This window comes from Varroa jacobsoni, unplaced genomic scaffold, assembly GCF_002532875.2.
Source record: "Varroa jacobsoni isolate VJ856 unplaced genomic scaffold, vjacob_1.0 scaffold_1173, whole genome shotgun sequence".
Taxonomy (NCBI): Eukaryota; Metazoa; Arthropoda; class Arachnida; order Mesostigmata; family Varroidae; genus Varroa; species Varroa jacobsoni.
The window spans coordinates 11,486-16,758 of record NW_019214075.1 but is presented as its reverse complement, the minus strand read 5'-3'; the positions used below and the strand labels follow the sequence as shown (position 1 = coordinate 16,758).

At 37.1% G+C, this 5,273-nt stretch overlaps 1 long non-coding RNA gene across 1 annotated transcript; it reads left to right on the top strand.

The window, feature by feature from the left end:
• Positions 1 to 686: 686 nt before the first annotated feature.
• On the top strand, positions 687 to 4,869 carry LOC147752540 (uncharacterized). The gene is made up of 2 exons (XR_015313756.1): positions 687 to 1,025; positions 2,498 to 4,869. It is a non-coding gene; the product is annotated as an uncharacterized LOC147752540 (long non-coding RNA).
• Positions 4,870 to 5,273: the final 404 nt, after the last annotated feature.

Genomic DNA, 5,273 nt, shown 5'->3' with positions numbered 1-5,273 from the left:
TTCTTCAAAATTGAATTTTTATCGTAAATGACCCAGACGATGTTCTGGTGCCATTAGATGTAGTAATTTCTCGTCTTTGCTTTCTTTTCGGTTATCTATATAATATAAATTCTATACGTTCAAGCGACGGACATTTATATCAGCAAGGTTATACGGTGTTAGGGCTTCGCCAGTGGAAGTTTTTGTGAATCGAGTAAACGGCATCGATAATCGTTCTCCTCTTTCAATTTCCATTCTAAAATTGTTTCACCCCTGTTATCGCAAGTATGGACTCATCCATGATTCTGTACGAAGGAAATTAAAATCTACTTTTTTAGACGCCATTTTCTGAGTCTAATGCATTAGCTGCATTTATGTGCTAGAGTATGCCTATCTGGCAATTTTAGTCGACGATATAATTCTTCAAACAGACTCTCAAAAATAACATTTCGATGTCCTTTCTTATTACGTCTGGAACATGGCATAATTGGTACCAATCGATGTTGTGCTAATTTGCTTCCAAATCTGTAAGCATTAACTTACCTAGATACTGTATTCTACGGTATCAAGCTTATGTGGAAATATCCAACTCTAACTCTCCTTGTTAAGAACCTACATATCAGTAAAAACAAATCGGAGGCGAAGCTCTTCCCCGCATAGCTTAATAAAGCGGTCGATTTATTCAGATTCCAATACATTAAAAAGTGTAAGGCTAAGGTAGCAGACCGAAATCCGGCCTTCGACTGAAGTGCTGGCACTATCAACGATACGGGACTCGACAGTAACAATTCACTAGGCAATCTAGTTGAGGTAAGGGATACTAACCTCATGCCATACACTTTTCTAATGCGCATTCGCTCTGCTTGTTGCTTCCCCTTTTTTGCCGTGATCTTTTTGTTACCGCTAGAGGGCGCCAACTATTGCAGCGACGCGCGGGAATGTAATAAGTTTTCTTGCACTGGTTTGCGGCGGTCACAAATCGGTTACCGTGGCACTTTCCGGTGCTTGAGTTGCGCAGTCCGATGCAGGTTCTACGACGCTGACCGGTACGTCGCTTGTTGCATTACGTGCTATTCCTAGCTATTTTATGTACAGTACAAAATACTTGACGTGCTCTATTGTACCTGTTTAGCTAGATCTACCTAGGAATAGATTATTATGATGTCAAAAAATGTTTGCAGGATTGGCCTTCTGGGCTTTTATCCAACCGGAGGTGACTAAGCGACTATGGTACTGCAAGGGTCGATATTTCGCATCATATATAAGGGGTGATTTTTCCTTAGAGTGTAGCGAAAGCTTTTTGGTAACGTGAACGAACCTGTGAATCTTGATATTAAAATTACATTCTACTAGATCCAGTTGTAACGTACGGGGATTTCCGAATGATCTGCATAGTACTAATGAAAATGTTCTCTGCCTTACTATACACTGGTAAATCCATATATCCGGAAAAGTTTTCTTACATGCTACTTATACCATTTACTATTATTAACCACGACCCTCGTCAACAGATTTTGCTTTCAACATAGCATTCGTAGTCGTCGTCATATTCAATCTATTGTAGTGGGTTTTAAAACTTAGTGCATGCCCGGTGACGTTCTTTGTTTTCTTCGTAGATAATTTTCATTACTCGTTGATTTGCGCTCCCCTACACCCACCCAGTCTACTTGATGAATATGTGTCTAGTACCACAACCGGTATTTCCATAAAGTACGCCTTTAGACTTTAGGCGTTTCCCATTACGTCATGTGTCGACATCCGATCCGCCTAAAATATCGAAAGATCATTTTGCTCCTAGCGCGATACCTGTTTTGTCTTCTTGTTCGGTCAGCTGTGTTCTGGCACAAGACGCATAGTTGTTTAGCCATAATGCATTCATGACTGTTGGATCTATACAAACGAAACGAAACTTCCATAATATTCCCAATTAGCAGGTGCGCGTAGAGAGGCATGAAACTTTAAGAGCCAGTTTCTCGCAAACCCTCGCTATACTCAACTGGTTAATTAAAAGTTACAAATTTTGCTTGCGTCTGCTCGGCTTCTGCAGTGTAATTGCTGCCACCCGGTTAGATAGTCCTAGTAACCATTTTCATTATCTAGGTTCGAATCCATCGGTTGATAATAATCTTTTCCTCCTTTTGCTCGTTTTTTCCTATGTATTCTCTCTTCATTCTTGCTTTCTCCCTTATATTTTGTAAGTTTATTAATCTTAAGATTAACAGTAACTGTTTTATTAAGCGCTGTTACATTCCTGCAATTGAACGATTCACTGACAGAAAAAATACTTCTTTTTAATTAGTAACATGCGCTGTTTTGTGTTCCCTAAGTACACAGGAGTTTTAATAAAAATCAAATAACGCGATGTCGACCACAACGGATGTACACAGCTAGACCTAGGAAGTCTAAAGCCCAAAAAAAAATGTAATCTGGCTTATTGATTGTGTGCATAGGTGGCTAGACCTAGATCCGGACCTAGTCGCTAGCGGTCTCAAATAAACACCTATCTGTGCCAATGAAGTTTATTCCAGGAGGGATATAAACAAGCTTACTGAAATGGGGAAAACAGTCATTGGAATTGGGACGAAAATCAACTGTTGCCCGGTCTCTTCATGCTTCTCGAGCCTTCACCACGATTAGAACTTCATATACGTTGCCTTAAATCGACCGTTTATATTCATGTATATATCTTATTGCTACTGACAAAGCCGTGTGGAATATTATCAAGGGGATTCGAATTTCAAAAGCTTAGAGCTCGTTAAGATCGCTTAAAAGGCTGTACCTAATAGTTTTAAAATTCTAGTACGACCGTTTCTATCGATCTATCGATAACTGGGTCATCCAGTGTATATGGGTATTTGAGCGCACTTCAACGAAATCACATTTGTTAATACGGCTTAATACACTATTGCCATCAATTAAGGCAGGGATATTTTGAAAATGATTAGTAAGTGATTTAAATTTCGAATAGAATCAATAAACGATAGTTATACTAGGTAAGCATGATTGAAAAAATTACACTTTTAGCGCGACCTAGATACCCCAATAGGCACTTTTTTATGAATACTTGAAGCGTCATTTTTGGCGATTTATTTAATATAACTACCATTCATGATGAGCGGCTCTTAGGGTATTTAGGCTTACTTTTATTAACATCTAAATACATTGAAACTAGACGACATTTCTGCGAAAATTCCTGAATTTGCAATTTTAATAAAACAAAAATACAAATGCTGCCCAGGCCTATAGAAAATTTGTGCTGTTCATGGTCAGCATGCGTTATCGGTAGAACCGGCCCAAAAATGGTTCTCTTATTTCTGGCGCAAAAATTTTCATATGAAAGATGCTCATCGTTATAATCGATCAGTCACGGGAAAGGTCAACGAAATGATCCTGAAGGATAGGCACGAGCGACACGTGAATAGGCACGATATCATCCAGGAACTGCACGTCCATCATTAAACAGCTTTAGACCACTTGAAGGAAGCCGGCAATAAAGAAAGCTTGCTGTTTGGGTGCCACACGAATTGACGTAAAATAATTTAATTGACTATAAATTCGTCTGCGGGAGCACAGCGGAATCGAGCTCTTTCCAAATCAGTCAGTCACAGATGATGAAAAATGAATCACATATGACAAAATACTGCGATGAAGCCCAAACTGATGCTGAACTGAGTCATGCTATGTGTCTTGTGAGATTGAAGATCGTGCATTATAAGTTGCTGCCGCTTGGAAAACCGATTGATTCGAACTCGAACTAGCAAAAGTTAACAAAATGACGACAAGCCATCAAGAAAATGGATCGTAATGAATGAACAGTACAGGTGCCGTTTTCCCACTATGACTAGCTCAGACATCTTTAGCTATTCGGCATTAAAATTCATATAACTTGCATAGGAGATTTGAATGGATCCGCCGTACATCTTGGATTATGCATTATCCAACTTTCATTTATTTTGGTCTCTGCAGAACTTCCACTGTTCGGAAGTTGTGGTATTATGATCTTACAGGAAATAATAGATTAAAAAGGTGCATACTTTGCTTAGTAGTAGTACGTTAAGATATCAGAAATACTTGCTTCAATTTCAACTTAAAAACGGTCGACATTTTTTTGACAATCCTATATAAATTGTAGATAACCCTTTTGTCAACGAGTGTTTATATTACCCAATGGTGGAATAAGGCCATACGAAGCAGAAAAATAACTTTAACATGGGCGGCTAGATCTTTTAAAAACTACTACTATACTTTTTAATTTTTCTATTGCTCGAAGATAAGAAACCATCATAGTCAACCAAAATGCATTAGCAATGAACTTAAAAATTTTTACCTGTTTTATTTATTTGAATTTTCAATTGTGTAAGTTTCTGTTTTTCACTATAATTCACAGATGAACTAATGACTTGATAATAATGTTAATGCCATCAAATGAACATTTTTTAAACAAATTAAATTTTTAGTACATTTCTTGAAAGTTGAAATTTTTAGATGTTTAATATTTTTGAAAATGTATACATTTATGGCAAATTTAGCAAACATTATCCATTATTAAAAATAAAATATAGCTATATGTAACAATTATATAGAACAAGAAGACATTTTTATTTGCATGGTGCGAGCGATTCTATAATCACCGTGTATAATATAAAAAAAAAGTTTCCACGGAAAATTACGATTTCGAAAGTACAATTCATTATCATTATTTTTTTTCAATCCATATTTATATAACGGCACTTTTTAAAACGAAGAAAAAAGACTATAAAAGAGAAAAGAACGAAACGCACAAAATGAGACAGAAACAATCCAGCAAACTTCATTTGAGCGAACATCAGAGTTCCGTCAAAATCGGAACGGCTATTCGATATTTTAATAAAATTTTGACATTTTCTGGTACATTTTTCTAAAATATTTTTTTTCCTTATTTGAGCTAAAGTAAGCGATACTATTTGACTATGTAACGTGCTCTCCAAATGTGGCCACTCTTCACCGTTGTTCTCGAAAGATGATAGTTTTAATATTGTAATATGATTTGATTCTTTCGGAGTGTATTGTATTGTGCGTGCTTAATGGTGGGGGTTATTTGCTAAATTGTTTCGCGTTTGATTTTCAGTCCTTTTTCTGCAGAGTCACAGCAGCCAATCCTTTTGAAGAGGAGGAAAGAAATATTATGCCTATTTTCTGGTCAACCGTTGACTCAGGTTCCCGCTTAGTATTCACTCATTGCCAAATGCTGTCATGGCAACCACGCGGCGGTACCCTCTAATTACTCGTTTAGGCAAAAAGTAGATAGCAATATG